The following is a 19,422-nucleotide window of genomic DNA, read 5'->3' on the forward strand; positions in this document are numbered from 1 at the left end:
GTAATTCGGAGTACTGGGGAGTTTCGACCTGCATTTTGCAGGACATTCTTCAATTCCTGGCCAAGTAGAAATAAAGTTGTTCAGGAGGAACTTGCCTCTTCGATGAGAAGCAAGTGTGGCAGATTCTGTCATTTTCAAATTGTTATTCTTGGAGAACAAGTGTGACCTTTTTTAGAGTGTCTTCTGTCTTTAAAAAAGATTATTTTTAAAAGCAGCACTGCTGCCCTGGCCGGTTTGGCTCAGCGGTTAGAGCGTCGGCCTGCGGTCCGGAGAGACCCGGGTTCGGTTCCTGCTAAGGGCATGTACCTCGGTTGCAGTTTGTCCCCGGCCCTGGTTGGTTGTGCGGGTGGCAGCCACTCGATGCGTCCCTTTCACATCGATGTTTCCCTCTCTCTCTCTCTTCCTCTCTCTCCCTCCCACTCTATCTGTACAAAAAATGGAAAAATGTCCTCAGGTGAGGATTAAAAATAAATAAAAAATAAAATAAAAAATAAAATAAAAGCAGCACTGCTAGTGTTCTCTGTTTGTGTTTCAGTAATTTGTTGCAGGGCATTTTGAGGATTATTTCACATGAAGTCTCCTATGGCTAACATTCGAGTGTGAGCCGTGTTTGCTGCAGCGCGTGGGCAGATGTCTGGCTGCTCCATGGAACTGCTCACTTATGCTTTAGCCTCAGCCACAGAGGACTTCTCGAAGCCGGTTCTGAACGAATTAAATCCCACATGCTGTCCATAATTTGAAAATTCAGGTGTGTGCTTTTATTTCTAGAACTGTGTCCTATTTAAAGTGGAGGAGGCTACTGTTCTAGAGAAGCACCTACAAAGCCGTTAAAAGCATTAGTGCCTTCTTAGTCACTAAGTGTAGGCTCGCGGCTCCGAGCGTGGTCCCAGGCCGTAAAGACCCAAGGCAGAATTCTGCTTCTGCTGCTTCCAGCCCCTCTCCCTGAATGGAAGTACAGCTTCAGGTTTCCTCGTGCACACTTCTGATTACAATTCATCTTTTCTCTAGATACATAAAAAACTAGTTTTTAAAAATGAATTATCATGTGGTGGTTTGTAATACCTCTTCCTTTTATTGTTTGCAGCCTAGCAGGAATTGCAGACCGTCAAAAATTGCTGAATGATTGAAGAGAGGTGCTGCAAGGGTGGGCTGGAGGGGGGAGGACTGTAGAGGCTGGGGACAGCAGGGAGGGTGGGCAGCAGAGAGACCAGCCGGCGCCTGCCAGCACTGCGGCGGAGTGCGGAGACCAGGCAGGGACAGTCTCGTGGTTTGGAAGTCATTTCTCAATGTCAGCACAGCTCATTCCCACAGTCAGATGCTCTGTGTCTAGCGGTGTACTGCCGTCCTTTGCCTTGTGTGGGTTTGCCTGTACCCTGCAGAGGGCCCGCCTTCATTTCAAGGTGCTTACTTTCTTTGAGATTTTAAAAACAAATCCTTATTTTTTTCCTTAGGCTTTTATCTTTCCTGGCTTAATTTAAAAATGAAAACCACATTGTCACTGACTCTTTCTTGTGAAGGATATAGTGAATATTCATTAGCCAGTTAAATTTTTTATATTATTATTTCTGTAATAAAGTTTTATTTTGGAAAAATCTTAGATATGTAGACATAGAAAAGTTGCAAAGATAATAAGAGTTCCCATATGCCCTTTACCCACTTTTCCCTAATGGTAACACGTTGCATAAACACAGCCCATTTGTCAGAATTAAGACATTAACATTGGTACATTGTTATTAACTAAATTCCAGACTTGACTCAGATTTCACCAGTTGTTCCACTATCCCAGGATCCAGTCCAGAGGATCACATTGCGTTTACTTGTCAGGTCTCCTTCGTCTCCTCGATCTGGGCTGGTTTCTGTCTGTCCTCGTTTTTCATGACCTTGACAGTTTTGAAGAGTGCTTCTTAGTTGATAATTGGTGGAATGGCCCTAGATTTGCATTTCCCCGATGTTTTTCATATTATTGAGTTTTGGGGAAGAAGACTGCAGAGCTGAGGTGCCCCTCATCACATCACAGCAGGGAGCGCAGGGCCGGCAGCATGACTTAGCCCTGTGGAGTTCACCTCGGCAGTATCTTCACTCCTTGGTTTTATACATGTTGAAGTGGCTCTGGTTCCCCATAAATTTGCTGGTCCCTTCAGGACAGGACCCCTGCTCTGTCTGCCTTGTGCCTCCTCCCACTGTGAGGACTTGTGTTCTGGATGTCAGAGTCAAGGTGGACACCAGGTCCGTAAAACACATTTTGGTCACGTGATTCTGTAAGCACTTAAGTTTTCACAATCATAGGTGAAACAAGATTGGCCGTGTGCTGATATTTGTTGAAACTATAGGTTATTATTCTAGCCTCTCTACTTTTTGTTTGACATTTCCCATAAAATAATAAAGATTAAAAAAAACATTTCCAATCTACAGACATAATGAATCCTAGATTGTTTTTGTAGCGAAGGTGTTATGATGTTGGTTGTTGCCAGAGTTGTTACGCTTTATTTTTTTTCTTTCCCCAAGGCCTCCTTAGGAAAAAAAAAAAAAACTTACATCTAAACCAATATTAAGTGGTATTGCTAGTTAACTGAGTAACAATAATATTCCTTAACTTCTTTTTAAAAAAATTCTCGCCAGAGGGTATGTTTATTGATTTGAGAGAGAGGAAGGAAGCAGGGGAGAGAGAGAGAGAGAAACATTAATGTGAGAGTAACATCAATCGGTTGCCTCTCATATGTGTCCCAACTGGGCATCAAACCCACAACCTAAGTATGTTCCCTGACCGGGAATTGAACCAGCAACCTTTTGGTGCATTGAACGGCACTCCAACAAAGTGAAATACACAGGCCAGGACTAGAGACCATATCTTCTAAATTGAATGTATATAACACCCAACAGTGTTACAGGATTTAGATTCATTCATTTATTGAACACCCAATGTGTACTTACTACATGCTACATTGAAGTATGGTATTGAAAATCCTGAATAAGAGTTCATATGTTTCTTATTTCTTGGCACATAGGGGTTCTTGATTCTTGTCCATCTTCCCCATCTAATTTTTCTGGCACTGAACCAAAATGGAGGAGAAAGGAGAAGATAGTGGTGGCATTCTGGAATGTTTGGGATCACCATTTCATTGATTTTCGTATTTATAACTCTGCTGGTTTCACAGAGGATTTAAATTGGTTGCTTGGACTACAAAGGAAAAACAGAAGTGGCAGAACAGAATTTTCCCTTTGTCATCCCCAAAGCAACAACAATAAAATGCATGTTTAGTTCTGATGAGGACCTCAGAGATCACCTAGAGTCCTCCCATGGCATCCAGGTGTGTCTGTGGGTCCAGGACAGGGCACTGAGCGAACCGCTGTGTGACATGGGCAAGCACTTCTCCCTGAGCTATAGTTTTTTCATCTGAAAAATGCAGGCACAGACCCACCTTGCAGGGTTATCATTGTATGTACAGGTCCTGGCACATGTGTATAAAATGTCATAAACCAGTATCTAATCTTATTATCTGTTTGCAGGGTTTTTAAACACCAGTTCATGATGATATTTTTACTGTCAGGCAACCAAAATATTAATAGTAGTTATTCTTTTATAAAGCTAAAGATATTTAGTTTGAGCCCTGGCCAATGTGGCTCAGCGGTTAGAACGTCGGCCTGCGGTCCAGAGAGACCCGGGTTCGGTTCCCGCTAAGGGCATGTACCTCGGTTGCAGTTTGTCCCCGGTCCTGTTTGGTCGTGCAGGTGGCAGCCACTCGATGTGTCCCTTTCACGTCGATGTTTCTCTCTCTCTTCCTCTCTCTCCCTCCCACTCTGTCTGAACAAAAAATGGAAAAATGTCCTCGGGTGAGGATTAAAAAAAAAAAGATATTTAGTTTGAGGTTTTTCATTTATTCTGAGGTTATATGACTTGCTTTTTAGTGTTAAAATGCCTTTCTTACTATTAAAATGTCTTTGAAATAAAATAATGGGAGGTAAATTTTGTCTTGTTTTAAAAAATATATTTTTATTAAATTTTTAGAGAGAGAGGGAGAGAAAGATAGAAACATCGATGTAAGAGAGAAACACTGATTGATTGCCTCCTGCACACTGCCTACTGGGGATTGAGCTCGCAACCCAGGCATGTGCCCAGACCAGGAATTGGACTGGGACCTCTCAATCCATGGGACAATGCTCAGTCCACTGAACCACACTGGCCGGGCGTATCTTTTGTGTGTTTTTTTAATGTCCTTAGTTGGCAAGATAAAGTTGATGGCCTTGTGTTGGGTGCTTCTCTTGCCCTTAATAAAAGACACTGGTCAGCCTAGCCAGTGTGGCTCAGTGGTTGAGTATCGACTCATGCACCAAAAGGTCACCGGTTCGAATCCTGGTCAGGGCACATGCCCAGGTTGTGGGCCCAATTCAGTAGGGGGCATGCAGGAGGAAGCCAGTTGATATTCTCTCTCATCAGTGTTTCTCTTTCTCTCTCCTTTTCCCTTTTTCTCTCTCTAAAATCAATAAAGGCAAAAAATTTTTTTTAAAAGGACACTGGTCAGTAAAGTTGGGGACTTGCGTCTGGTGTCCTGTTGTCCTTGGGGGAGGAGGGAGGAGGAAGCCACAGCCAGTTAGGGGAGGTGACAGTGAGAGGTACAGAGTGACACAACCCCTTCTTTACCTGACTCAGCTGAGAGCCCAGCTTTCCTGGGAGTTTTCCCACATCTCTTCCCAGCTCCCCACTCCTGATTCCCCTCAGCGCTCCCTGCTTAGGTCTGTTAGGTAGCACTTGTCACACTGTGTGGTCCTGTAGTAGTCTACCCTACTAGACTCTAAGCTACTTAAGGACAAGTGTGGCGAATTATTTAGCTCATTACTTCCAGAGCCTAGCACAGAGAAGGTACATATAAATCAGTGAGGGGAAGAATCACACCGACAACCCCCCAGTCAAAGGTTAACATAGCATACTTCTAACCTCACCACAAACCTTTTTTTTTTTAATCCTCACCCAAGGATATTTTTCCATTTATCTTCAGATAGAGTGAGAGGGAGGGAGAGAGAGAGAAAGAGAAACATCGATGTGAGAGAGACACATCGATTGGTTGCCTTTCGCATGACCTCGACAAGGGCTGGGGACCACACCAAAGCTGAGGTATGTGCCCTTGACCAGAATCGAACCCACGACTCTTTGGTCCCTGGGCCGACACTCTAACTGCTGAGCCAAACTAGCCAGGGCACCACAAACCTTTTAAACACTCCTTTCTGAATTCAGACCTTCCTTCTGGGATAATTGGTCATCTCAATGTGTTACCCGAAGAAGGCTCAGGCTGTCCCCAGAACTGTGGGGCTGTGTGACACCTTTACCAACAAGGTGTTGTGTCAGAAGTTCAGCTGTTACTTCCCATGATGGTTTCTTATAAAAGGCATAAGAAAAAAATTAACATGTTTTCTATCACATTGGTGCTTTGAAGTTTTCCCACTTGGGCTTTCTGCTTTAATTAGTCTGGCTTCTTTTTTGTTTTGTTTTCAGCTCTGGGCAAGTTCCAGAGAAGTAAAGAAGCTTATATAAAGGGTTTTAACTTTTATATTGCCAAAGATAGAACTGGTACTTAGCTCAGCTTGTCTGGCACCTTCTTTGATAGAGAATGTTAGAAATTTGGCTTGCTTTATTCCTTTTTATGTATATATGTGGGGAGAGTAAAAGCAGGATGGCTCTATTTTTGTCATGGTTTATGAACAACATGAAAGTTTAACAAGCAGGATTTTAACGCAGCCACTACAACAAAAAAAGATTGACCCATCATATCAGAATGTTTTTACATAACCTGTTCATGAATATGGTAGGTTTCTAGAATCTGAGATTTACTGAAGACAAAGAAAAGCTAATACCTGTGATGATCTTGTTAGATTATACATGTTCACTGTCACACAGCTGTTGAAACCTGTCACTAAAAGCTGCCGTTTCTAAGTCACTGACTGGCGTTATCACACTCTTACTTGGTAGTGGAGAGAACTGAGTTAACCTGGTTAGAAAGTAGACCATTCTGATTTCCCAAAGCCATTTGTGTATGTTAGAGGATCAGTTTTCCCAAGAATTGAGACCCAGTGAAATGCACTCAGTGCTAACATTACACAGACCTTAAGTCTTCGGCTCAGAGGCACCTTGCAGTGCGTTCTCTTGGTGAATGCCTGCCGCACTGCTGTTGCGGGTCCTGGTGTGGGTGGGAGTCCCGTTGTTCAAGCTCTGCAGAGGGTTTGTCTTCCTTTCTCCTTTTTCTTTCTTCCTTTCTTCTGTGCTGTCTTCTTCCCCTTCTCTCATTGTCTCCTCCCTCCCCTTAACCTCCCTTTTCTCTTTATTGAGATATAACTTATATACAGCTGGATGCGCTCATTTAGGGGCTTTGAAAAATGGATAGGCCTACGTAGACATTGTCCCAATCAAGGTACAGAACATTTCCATCACTCCAGGAACTTCCTTGTGCCCCTGTGTAGTGAGTCCCCCACCTCACCCAGTCCCTGGCCCCAGGCCAACATGGACCTGTCACTATAGATGAGTTTTGCCCAGTTTAGAATTTCACATGCAGACACGCTGCGCTCATGCTCACCATGATGTTCTGTGATTTACCCAGAGGCATCTACAGGGGCTCGGAAGTGCTGAGTAGTTTCTGTGGTGGGATGCCCTGTGCATTCAGTTGCTTTTTGATGTCCTCTATGGAGAAGTGTGACAGAGAAATCGGGGCTCTGCAGGAGTGTGTGTGTAGTCTGTTGTTCTCCCTTCCCCCAGCATTTGAGACGGGCTGAGAGATGAAAGAGTCACCTTTTCATCAAAGCCATGAGTCCTGCTAGTGCTTGAATAGTTTGGCTTCTCAGAACTACTTCACTCTGGTTACCCCCATAACAGCTTGGTCTTTGCCCTTCTGGCAATGGGCATTCCGAATGGCATAAGGGCTTGTGACCATAGGGCCTCTTCTTGTGTGTTTGCATGACTTCTGCTCTCCTTGCCAACTATAGACCACCTGGCTCTGTGTTTAGGGACGTTTGAACCATGGAGCCCATCTGGGATGGGGGCACTGCTAGGTACCCCTACCTGTCACCCCAGCACCTTGCCCCTGAGTTGTCTGGCTTTTTCCTTGCCCTGGCCTGGCTAGGCTGTTAGCTCTAGCCCAGCAGGGAGGACTGAAGCCCAGAGCTGCAATCTGTACTGTTTCATTAACAACCTGGTTGATCACTGTGTGCCTGTGCCCTCATTAAGAATCACCCTGTAAGAGGCAGTGGCTGCTCGGGGCAGGTGGAAGGGATAGGAAGAGAGAAGAGTTATGGTGAAAATGTCCTGAAGTTGACTGGGGTGATGGTTGCACAGATCTGTGACTATACTAAAAACCATGGAGTTGTTTGTACATTGAATGGCGAATTGTATGGCATGTGAATTATATCTCAATAAAGCAATGACAGACCAGTAGAGGAATGGGGAAAAAGTATCACATTGTAGAAATTTTATTCTTTCCCCATATGACTCAACCTGTTACCAAATATCCTGATTTTCCTCACAGGCGTAGTTCCAGGGGAGGCATAAGAGTTTACTGTAAAGAGGATGAGCTTTCAAAGCATCAGATGGACCTGAGTTAGAATCCCATTCTGCCTTTATGCTGGGTGACTTTGGGCAGATTGCTTAACTTCTCTGTGATGGTTTCCCTTCTGTAAAATGAGGCTGGTAGTACTTATGGAGTTTTTAAAAAGAGCTCAGTGAAAGCAGCCATTTTTGCCATGTGACAGTCATATAACAGAGGTGTCAGAAAGCCAGAGGCAGCCTGGCCAGATGCTGTCCTGATGTCTGTGAGTTATGCCAGGTAAAGACCTCACTCGAGTCTCCTCCATGGATGTGCACCGAGGCCGAGGTAACAGATGGCACTGGCTGGTAGTCTTTAGCTAACTTGTAGGACTTAGTTTCTAAAATCTTTTTTGCCTTAATCCACATGCTTTGAATAGGTCAGTGTCAAGCTCTTGGAGATCCAACTGTCCCCTCCTTTATGAAGCCTTCTCTGATCCTTCTTCCCATGCTGGGTCATTGCTCCTTCACATCGTTCTCTCTGCCATTTGTTCTGGCATTGACCAGCTCATGCTGTTTTAATTTATTTACACACTTGCCAGCCCATGCACTGTGAGCAATCCAGGGTACGGGCCCTGAGGCCCTAAGCACTGTGCTTGGCACTAATGCTTGTTGAATCAATGCCCAGCAGTTCCAAGTCTGGTGACAGAAACCAGGCTGGAACTGGAAATACCACTTTAGGTACCGCATACTAGAGGTTAGCAGATGGGTTTCCCTAGAGCAGTCTTTCTGTCCCAGCACCCCCTAAGGAGGGAGAGCTGCCTGAGCCAGTCCTGGCCTCTGCCACTGGTGAGGTATGGCTGCAGTTACGTGGAGGGAGAGGGTGCCCCAGCCACTCTGGAAGGCTGGTCTCATCACTTCATAGTCCCACTGCAGTCTGCACTCTTACTTTATAGTTCAAGTAAAGATTTTAGTAAGACCTAGTTGTGATCCTTCACATACGTAAGCCAAGGAGGAGAGACAGTGTGGTGTAGTGGTTAGCAGCTAGACTCTGGAAGCTGACTGCTTGGGTTCAAATCCTGGCTCCTTGATGTGTTAGCTCTGGGATAACCTCTCTGCCTCAGTTATTTTACCTGGAAAATGGAGGAGGCAGCAATATTTATGCTCGTGTGCTATTTTCATGATTAACCATAAATAAAGTCAGCATTGCATAAATGTTTATTGAGCAGCCTGTGTTTGTTGGATTTTAAAAAACGAGAATGAGGATGTTAGACAAAGTGAATTTATCTACCTTGCATGGTTGCTGTGATTGTCCCCTCCCATCACCAAGAAACCCAAATGAGACTCGGGGCAAAGAAGAGTTTTCTGCCACGCAATCTGATGAAAGGAAGGTGGACAACCAACTTGCTGTGCCAGAACTCACCTGTTTATTTCCTCTTAGGGGAAGAAAGTACCCCCTGAAAAGGGCTCTTGTGATCATATTTTTTGTGCTGCTTAAATTTAGAGTACTTTGAAAGATAACCACCAGATCATTAGTTTTAGAAGACTGTGCATGTGTTGTGGTCAGGACACTGAAGTAGTCTCTCTCTCTTTTTTTTTTTTTATCCTCACCCGAGGACATTTTTCCATTTTTTTGTTCAGGTAGAGTGGGAGGGAGTGAGAGGAACAGAGAGAGAGAGAAACATCGATGTGAAAGGGACACATCGAGTGGCTGCCACCCGCACGACCAACCAGGGCCGGGGACAAACTGCAACCGAGGTACATGCCCTTAGCGGGAACCGAACCCGGGTCTCTCTGGACCGCAGGCCGATGCTCTAACCGCTGAGCCAAACTGGCCAGGGCTGAAGTAATCTCTAGAAAACATTATTTGGTCTGTGGCTCAGCCTTTTCCATCCTTAGTGTTCGTCACTGGACAAAATGACCGTTAAGGCAATTAGGCCCTTAGCTGCTGATCCCGTCTGTCCCACAGTGGACCCTGGGATGACAACATGGCTGGCCTCCCTGCAGACCAGAGGATGCTGCTGGACGAGTATGGCTGGCCTGGTATTCCTCTGTGCGCCACTGTGTTAGGGAGTAAATGACTTAACTAAGCTGGCTACCGAATACAGTGAAATCTGTGTTGGATTGACTTCTTTGTTGTTTTTTGGAGGGGAGGAAGGTGAGTTATTATATTCTCATATTTCAAGTAATCAAGCCTTGTATTGATATATCTTTGCTTTATTGGTGTTTTCCATTAAAGAATTTCTAAACAGCCCTGGCCAGTTTGGCTCAGTGGTTAAAGCGTCGTCCTGCGGTCTGGAGAGACCCGGGTTCGGTTCCCGCTAAGGGCACGTACTTCGGTTGCAGTTTGTCCCCGGCCCTGGTTGGTCGTGCGGGTGGCAGCCACTCGATGTGTCCCTTCACGTCGATGTTTCTCTCTCTCTCTCCCTTCCTCTCTCTCCCTCCCACTCTATCTGTACAAAAAATGGAAAAATATCCTCGGGTGAGGATAAAAAAAAAAGTTGAAAAAAAAAAAGAATTTCTAAACAGATTTTAGAAAGATTTTTTACCTGTTTTGTTTTGTGTTATAAGATCAAACTACATGGCTGCTTTTAATATTTTTTAATGAATTTGGGTAGTAAGAACACTGTGAATAATGTATATCCACTTAGCATAATTTCTCCTTTCCCCTTGCAATATATTCTTTTGTCAGTTACATATTTTCCCTTGTCCACAGACTTCCCCTTAGGCCCATGTTGCAAGGAGGGAACCGTCTGACCCTGTTCCGGCCACCACTGTCCCAACTTGCCATGGGATGGGTGGTGGACATGTATCTTCTGAAAGGGCACTTTGGGGAAATTGAGCCCTTAGAATATTTGTTTCTTGTCTGTTTGTGTAGATTAGTTTCCATATTTGCTCTTTTCTGTCATGTTTATATATTTTATATTATTGCATAATATATGTCCATAAAAGTGCAGATATTATAAGTACTAACAAATTTTTACAAATACTCTAGAACTAGGATACTTCTCTGAAGTGCCCCCTGTGACCTCTTGCTGCCCTGTTCCTTCCCACTCTGGCTTGTCCTGGCTTCAGGCAGCATAGATTGATTGTGCCTCCTCTTTACCTGAGTTAGAGGGAAGTATACAGTATGTATTCTTATGGGCACATACATTTGAAAATGAGGAGAAATAAGACCTCTTCTTTCTTGCCTGAAATAATGATAATAATAAGGATAATATTATTATTTTTCTCCACTTTCAATTCTATGTAAAACTCGAGGAGGGAAGGTGTTTTTGTGTTTGGCTTTTACTTCTAGGACCTAGAAGTGGTTCTCAACCTTCCTGTTGCCGCGACCCTTTAATACAGCTCCTCATGTTGTGGTGACCCCCAACCACAAAATTACTTTCGTTGCTACTTCATAACTGTGATTTTGCTACTGTTATGTCTTAGGCGACTCCTGGGAAAGGGTCATTCGACCCCCACAGGTTGAGAATGGCTCTTCTAGGTGCTCACACTTGCATATTTGAGTGTCCCTGTGGTTAGGAGACAGTCGTGCTCCGTGGAGATGGGTCCACTGCCTATCTGCAGCAGTAAGCCTGCATTGCCCACTAACCAGCTGCTTTGCCTTGGTGTGTGAAGTCAGAGAGAAGTTGAATTTTACATGTAGGGACAATGTTAAATTATCTCATGCAAGTAAATTCCTGTCACGTTAATTCCTGTGCTGCCTGGCTCTTTAGATACAGAGCATGTCTTTTTTAATCCTAATTCCAAATTGATTTGGGAGGGGGGTGTAATATGACTTTTGTTCTCAGACCTCGACTCTCTGATTGTCCATGGAATACCAATATTCCTATTTGGTCACTTTCTGAGAAGAAAGCTCTTATGTGATGGTCCCAGAAGGCCCTGGGCCGCAGTCTGAGAACCTGGTGCTGTAGGACGACTGCAGCAGTGTAGGGGACTGGCCTTATCTCAGCTGCAAGGAGCCAACAGGAAATGATGAAATGGGCTGGGATTCCGCTGGGAGCCCGAGGTCAGACATACCAGCAGGGTTGCAAGGAGGCAGGTACTGAAGCTGAGCTGCAAAGTTAGGCAATGGAAGCCAGCGTTTGACAGAAAAACGTGAGTGTGCTATTTAAGGTGGATATTTCCTTTAAGGTAGACCTTTTTGAAAGTAAATTTTCTTTGATTTTGTTTTTTCCGTGAGTGATTGCTTTAACAGAAATCTTACGTTTTTAGCTTACCTAGTTTTAGAGCTTCTCATGAAATGGTTAGGCAGTTCAATATTAACTAACACTGTGGAATGTTTATCCAAAATGCTTTGAGAAAATGTCAGAGTGTTTAATTTTCTCAGGGTATAGATTTTGGCCTAAACAAATGAAGGATTGTGCTTTATAATTTTTACTTTGGTTTTAGAATATATGTGCGTGCTTCATGTCAAAATAGGTAGAATAAATGAGAAATTTTGGCATGTTTTAGACTAGCTTCCATATTTCTAGCTGTATTTTTTCTTACTGGGTAGCTAAATGAGTTACTTGAGGTACCTGTTAATGGAAGGCTGTTTTTCTCCCTCTACTGTTAGGCATTATGGTTATTGCATACTGCCATTTCTTTTCTTAAAAGCCATATCTAATCTACACACATGTACGTGGGACTTGTGAGAGAAAACACATACAGTAGCTTTTCCCTTGTCTAATTGTTTTATGCGCATCTACTCCAGACTGCCGGCCAGAATTAGCCTGCGCTTGCCCTAAGCCCTTGCCTTCCTCCTCAGCCCTGCTTTCTTCCTGCTCCTGGCAGGACCCTGTGCCCGCGTCCCTCCCACTGCTGTCTCTGGACACTTTGTTTTTATTTTTATTAGATAGTAACATGCAAAAGTTATATTGTTTCAGTGACTGAGCAGCCTTATCTAAATATTTGTTTCTTATCTTGAAAGTCATATTCTGGAATTGAAAAACTGTAAGCCCCTTCCCCTGGCCTTTATCTATGCAGCACTGTCATTGCAGTGAGAGGGTTTTTCTCTAACCCTGATGTGTGAGTGATGCATCGCAAGTGAATGTATGTATTGGATTACCTATTGCTGTGAGCACGAGAGAGGCAGAGCTTTCTGTTCTTCAGGAAGTGCCGTGCAGTGGTCTGCCACACAGACACATATTTTCCTCTTAGGTCATTACCTGGTATTTGCATATTTCTGATACTTTTAGAGTTGCACATTTTCTATTTTCCAAAGATTTTCCCCAATATATAATACTTCTTTCTCTCAGTCCTTGCTCTCATAATTCTGAACGTTTCCTTCTATCCCGTCTTCATTCGATCTTACTAAATTCTAGATGAAGTTGCAATGCTGCATTTATGAAAATAGTAAAGAGGTAGTGTAACTTCTAACCAAAGCATGTCTTGCAGGTCTGAGATTTATGCCAGTAGTAAAAATTAGCCCTCCCTCCCTTTCTTTTTATATCTTGGCAGTGTTCTGTTTCCCCAGCTACATAATTCTATTTATTTGGTGGCATGATTTAAAAAGTGGGGGCATGATATTTAGAGTTGTGATGGCTCTTGGAGTCAATATATTCAGCCCCTTCTTCTTCATTTTTAAACAAAAGAATTAAGACCAAGAGTCGAAATCCCTTGTTGACTTGTCCAAGGTCACATAGCTCTGTAGCTGAGAGAGCCTAGAACCCAGATCTCCTGATGCCTGGGGTCATTGGCCTTTACTTTATCTGCTTTCTCCACATATTATCTCAAGATTAATAGGACTTAGTTAAGAATGGCTTTTTTTTCTTCTGGTGAGTTCATTTTCATTTTCAAATACTCAGCTTTTACTTAATTTTCTTAAGCTCCGCCATAGGTGTACTTGAATTACCTCGAGCACAGAGAACATTGAAATGTCTTCCCTCTGAGGAAGATTACAAAATAGAGTTTTTCTTGCTTCTCCCCTAATAAACTAGGTTCTAATTGTTATTGTTATAACTGACCCTCTTTATGTGATTAATTGCTAGGTGAGAATCCAAACTTAATAAAGTCACAAAGGTACTCAGTTCTTTTAAAGAGGATTCTTCAGTATGTGAAAGGAAAACCCTGAACTTGGGAAGCATTTCGGCCCCTGTTAGGGAATATTGACAACTCTGAGTCTTGCTAACGCTGTCTAGACTGACCCGGGTTTGGAAAAGATAGACTATGAAACAGTACATTATGATGCAAATAAAGGAGGAAATGATTTATATTTATTAAAAAACGGAATTTACCCACAACTTTCCAGAATCAGTTAAAAATAGTCTCTCCTAAAAATCTAATTTGAATCTTTCTGAAAGTCAAGTTTGGGAAGTAGAAGCAAATAGAGGCGAGCTGAGAACAGTGGGTGACTGTTCTTAGACCTTGATGTGGCTCCCACTGTCTGTCCAGTCACCTTAAAATGCCTGGGGAGGGGGGAGTTCATGGAAAAACACTTATTTGTATTTTCTGAAGTGTTTAGACTATATATGCCTTGAAGACCTGAAACAAATATACTGTAGGAAAACAGGCATTTTCTTAAGTATTTTAATTGTACTTGAAAATGTGGTCAATAACTTCATACCTATTTGAATTTATAAAACCTGAGAATTAAGGAGGAAATGTGAACAATATTTTTGTGCAATAGGTCAGAGCCGTGTCTTCCCCCCTGGTGTTCTGGTGGGCACTGTCGTCACTATCCTCTGAGAAGCTGCCGCTTCAATTTGGTGAATCAGAGGACCCATCCGGCTAAGAAAGGTGAGGAGCCGGCTTCAGGGAGGGGAGAAGGCTCACTGCTTCCATAATTGAGTTACCTTTGTTCCCCAATGATATCCTTGTATATTTTCAGTACATGTGAAGTATAGGATATTTTAACTGGCTTCCTTTACTTTATGTGTAATTAGCTTTCTTAACATATATGTATATATAAATATGTAATTCATGTATAATTGTCCCAATTAGTAAGTAGTATTTGATATTCTTCTTTGCCCCCAGTTTCTGCCTACTTTAGTGTAAATTCTGGAATGCCTGTGAAATTTATTTATTTATTTAATCCTCAGTCGAGGACATTTTTCCATTTTTTTTTTGTTCAGATAGAGTGGGAGGGAGAGAGAGGAAGAGAGAGAAACATCGACGTGAAAGGGACACATCGAATGGCTGCCACCAGCACGACCAACCAGGGCCGGGGACAAACTGCAGCCGAGGTACGCGCCCTTAGTGGGAACCGAACCCTGGTCTCTCTGGACCGCAGGCCAACGCTCTAACCGCTGAGCCAAACCGGCCAGGGTGAAATTTATTTATTTATTTAAAAAATATTTTTATTGATTTTTAGAGAGAGAGGAAAGGAGAGGGGGAGAGAGAGAGTGAAACATTGATGTGAGAGAGAAACATCAGTGGGCTGCTTCCTGCACCTCCCCTACTGGAGATCAAGCCCACAACTCGGACATGTGCCCTAACCAGGAATTGAACTGGCAACCTTTCAGTGCATGGGATGGTGCCCAACCAAATGAGCCCCACGGGCCAGGGCGCCTGTGAGATTTAAAGATGTGAGGGGAAGTGTGGTGCTGGCTTTGCTGCAGACTGAGGAGGGGTTGCTGTTGGATCGGAGTTTGTGCTGGCGGTGTCATCCGGGCCTTCCTCACTTCCATCTCTGCTCAGGCCTTCTCTCTAGACCAGCTTCTAGTGGTGCCCTTAGAACCTCCTCTACACGGAAAAAATGCCTTCCAGTACCACGTGTAGATTTCAGGTCCTAGAGCTCGGTAAAGAGGAGTGTATGTGTGAGGATGGGGGATGGTAACAATGGAACACATGGGCCATTAACTGGAATGAGTGAGTGAATGAATGATGAGTAAAAGAAAGAGTGAGTGAGTTGCATTGGTTCCTTTCTGTAGAGATTGCCTTCGAAGGCACTACTGTCATGTGTCACCGGGCATTTGCATCTCACAGTTCTGTCTTGATACCAGGTGATAGACTAGTTGTCTATTTAACATTTCCTGCAGCCCTGGGAATCTGGCCTAGATTTTTTTCTCATTAGATTGTCATAAAGTGAATCATAAGGCATGAATCTTGATGTGATCTCATGAAGCATATTGTTCTATTTCTGGATAACTTAGAGAATCAAACAGGAAATATTCTGAACTTGAACAGTGTGTCAGTGGCCATCACATTAGTACAGGATTTAAATTTTCCTTTTGTTAAGGTGAAGACAATTTCATATTCAGTCTTGCTTCCCATCAGGATTTGTTCTGCAGCAGAGTCCTTAAGGGAGATCAGGGGAGAACAATTTTGCTTGAAAATGCTTACTTGACATGATGTTGTTGATGTAATTGACAGACTCAACGTTGTACTTCCCAGTTTGGAATTCTCTCTGATTCTCAAGTTTCTAACATGTATTGATACTGCTAGTTTAGCAAAATAAATAAAGCACAGGACAATTTGTGGACAATGAAGTGCTCTCTTGAAGGGTCTTTTCCATAAAGAAAAGACACATAAAGAAAAAAATAGCACAGGGCACAGTGAACTGATGACGAAGTATCTATTGACTTTGTCAATTTTTTACGTCTGAGGTGTTAAGCTCGGGTTCACTTAGTCTGATCTGACCTTTACTGTACAGGGAGAATGTTATGCTCGAGGCCGTGAGGCATGCCACAAGCCGCAGGACCACGTTGGGAGGAGAAATCTTTGTGTATCATTTATTCTTTGGTGCATTAGCAGTTTATTCCAGTAAACTGCTAAGGTTGAAGAATTTGAATTGGGGGTGGTAGAAGTTGTCATCATAATGAAAAATCACTGTGTGAGGTTTATATAAACTGTCATCATCCCGCCACCCGGCTGTGCTCACTGAGGACATGCAGGCACCTGAGCAAGCTCATGCTTGTTTTCTTTAGGTCACTACCTGGAGAGGCAGGCAGTCCACCTGGATGCTGGCTGGCTGGCTGGATCAGTTGTTCGTGTGTCATGCATGCATTCATTCTTTCCATTGAATTTCTAAACTGAGTATCATTTGGCATAGGTGTATAAAGAGTTACTTCAAGCACAAAGAACTTTGACATTTCTCCTTCTGAGAGAGACTTTTCTTAAAAATAAAGAATTTTGGCCCTGGCCAGTTTGACTCAGCAGTTAGAGTGTGGGCCTGCAGACTGAAGGGTCTCAGGTTCGATTTCCGGTTAAGGGCACACACCTGGGTTGCAGGTTCAATCCCGGCCCTGGTTGGGGTCGTGCTGGAGGCAACCAGTGGATGTCTCCCTCACATCGATGTCTCTCTTTCCCCTCCCTCCCTTCCACTCTATCTAAAACAAATAAGTAAATGAATAACTATTCTGGAGCATGCCCTGCAGGGGTCATCGGGATGTGGCTGGTTGCTTCTGGAACCAGACGCTGCCTCCTAGAGGAACCATGTCTCCTGCTGCTTTGGATGTCACCTGCTGTGCCAGGTGCATGCCACTGCATAGGAGATGTTGTTTGAATTCTCTGTGAATGTTGGGAGGAGGAATGCCAGAGCTGCCTGCTGAAAATCATCTAAACAAGAGAAAATTCCCAGGATGGGGCTGGTTCTCTTCTTGTTCTGCCTGACTTTGGTGCTGATTGGTGGCACCAAGATTGCTTCATTATCTCTTTCTTTTTTTTATCCTCACCCGAGGATATTTTTCCATTTTTTGTACAGATAGAGTGGGAGGGAGAGAGAGGAAGGGAGAGAGAGAGAGAAACATCGATGTGAAGGGACACATCGAGTGGCTGCCACCCGCACGACCAACCAGTGCCGGGGACAAACTGCAACCGAAGTACGTGCCCTTAGCGGGAACCGAACCCGGGTCTCTCCGGATCACAGGCCAACGCTCTAACCGCTGAGCCAAACTGGCCAGGGCTCATTATCTCTTTCTTACACAAAACCACACCTTACCATCCTGCCCCTCATCTTAAAAGGAGTGGTTTGTACTGAATATACTTGGGAAATATTTGGCGACTGTCAAGAGCTGGAGTTCTCTTCTATTACCTTCTTCTTCCCTATCTGCTGCTGATTTTATACCAGTTTTCTTTATTCTTAAGTTGTATAACTGACTCTGGCACCATAACAGAAGCAAACAAATTATTGTTTCTTCATGTTTATATATTCAATGAAGTGATGTTCTCAAAGAACATCTCTACTTGTGACTTGAGGAAACCAGCACAATCCAAGCCCTGCAGGTGTGCACCGGTGTATGCAGTGTACTGACCCTGCTGTGTTTGGGTGAACAGCTGCATCGGGGCCTGGAATGCCAGGCACTTCCTCATCTACCTCTTGAGGTTGACAGACTCAGCTGCCACCATGGTCATTGTGTGCACTGTGTTTCTGGTCCAGTTGTTTGTGTTGTCAGACCTGGAGACTTATGTTGATGACCTTGGACACTTCCAGGTTATTGACACTGCCTTTCTTATTCAGTACCTTTTCCTGATCTTCCCAAGGATTGTCTTCATTCTGGGCTTTGTTGTGGTGTTGAGTTTCCCCCTGGGTGGCTTCCTGTGCTTTGCTCTATACCTGGTCGCCACCAACTAGACCACGAACGAGTGGTACAGAGGTGACCCGGCCTGGTGCCAGCATTGCTCCCGTGTGGCCCAGCCCCAATCAACAGAGCCCCAGGCCTACCGGAATACACACTCCCACAGGCTCTGCAGCAACCTTGGAGAGATCTTTCTACCTACTGCTGCATATTATGAGAGAAAGAAGAAATAAGAATGGGAAGAGTATGATTGCCTCTTAAATATAGTATACATTTATTTATACATATGGATACTTATTTTATAAAATAAATAAATAGAAAGTTCATTTTTGTCCACTCATTCTGCATTGGGCACTGTGCTCGACCCTGGGATCCATAATTGTTGAGGTTGAGTTCTTGCCTCTGAGGAGCTCACAGTTCAGTGGGGTAGATGTCAGAGTGATGAATCTTCTAGAGCTATAGGGACCTTATTCTGCTGTGAAGAGTGAGGGAGGCTGGGGAGACCTCACAGTTTGGTGGTGTGTTTTGGAGATGGTCTGTCAGTCACACGAGAGGGGTGGAGGGAACAGTGTTTGCAGAGGCAAGGCGGTCAGAAAGAATATGGCATATTTGGGCCTTTGGCTCTTGAGCTGCCCCATGGCGGTTTGCAGGAACCAGTGCCTTACTCACAGCACCAGCCTCCCCTGATCCTCCTCCTCCCCATCCTCTAGTCCCCACCCTTCCCTTGCTGGCCATTCTGGACTCTGAGAAGGAAAATCTTGTTGAGCCCAAGTTATGCCTGTGAAGACTCTGGGGTCTTGACAAAAAGCTCAAGGAAGCATTGCTTCAGGTGCTTCATTTCCTAATCCCCTTTTGGTTTGTTTCCAAAGTAAAAGAGAACCCCCCACCCCCCAAAAAAAGAACAAGTGCCTTATGAAAGGCAGCAAAAAAGGAATAAAAAAGGAAGTGGTTGATCCATTGTGTAGGGAGGATTGATGTGACACAACATGAAAACACTTTCTATGTTCAATATAAGAAATGTTGGAAAAATACGAGTCAGAACTCAAGGAACCAAGATTACATCTGGTGATCTCAAGGGTCAACTTTTTGAAGTGAGCCTACCTGATCTGCAGAACAGTGAAGCTGTATTTAGAAAGTTCAAGCCAGTTACTGAGAATGTTCAGGGCAAAAACTGCCTGACTGATTTCCATGGTGTGGCTCATACCCATGACAAAATGTGCTCCATGGTCAAAAATGACCAACTGAAGCTGATGTTGATATTAGGACTGCCGGTGGTTATTTGCTTGTCTGTTCTCTGTTGGTTTTACTAAAAAATGCAACAATCAAATTCGGAGACCTCTTTGCTCAGCATAACAGGTCCACCAAATCTGGAAGAAGATGATGGAAATCATGACCTCAGAGGTGCAGACAAATGACTTGAAAGAAGTGGTCAATAAACCGATTCCAGACAGCACTGAAAAAGACATAGAAACACTT

General features: G+C 43.8%; 1 protein-coding gene and 1 pseudogene across 4 annotated transcripts in view; both read left to right on the forward strand.

Annotated features, from left to right (window-relative positions):
- Positions 1–539: 539 nt before the first annotated feature.
- The window catches only part of PACSIN2 (protein kinase C and casein kinase substrate in neurons 2), a 95,453-nt gene continuing 76,570 nt past the window's right edge, over positions 540–19,422 (forward strand). For all 4 annotated transcript variants that reach the window (XM_036250650.1, XM_036250651.1, XM_036250652.1 and 1 more), the window contains exons 1-2: positions 540–748; positions 14,118–14,227. The gene's annotated coding sequence lies outside the window, so the exon portion shown is untranslated. The remainder of the gene's footprint in view (positions 749–14,117; positions 14,228–19,422) is intronic.
- On the forward strand, positions 9,493–18,179 carry LOC118623263 (annotated as a pseudogene).

Source organism: Molossus molossus, unplaced genomic scaffold, assembly GCF_014108415.1.
Source record: "Molossus molossus isolate mMolMol1 unplaced genomic scaffold, mMolMol1.p scaffold_m16_p_10, whole genome shotgun sequence".
Lineage (NCBI taxonomy): Eukaryota > Metazoa > Chordata > Mammalia > Chiroptera > Molossidae > Molossus > Molossus molossus.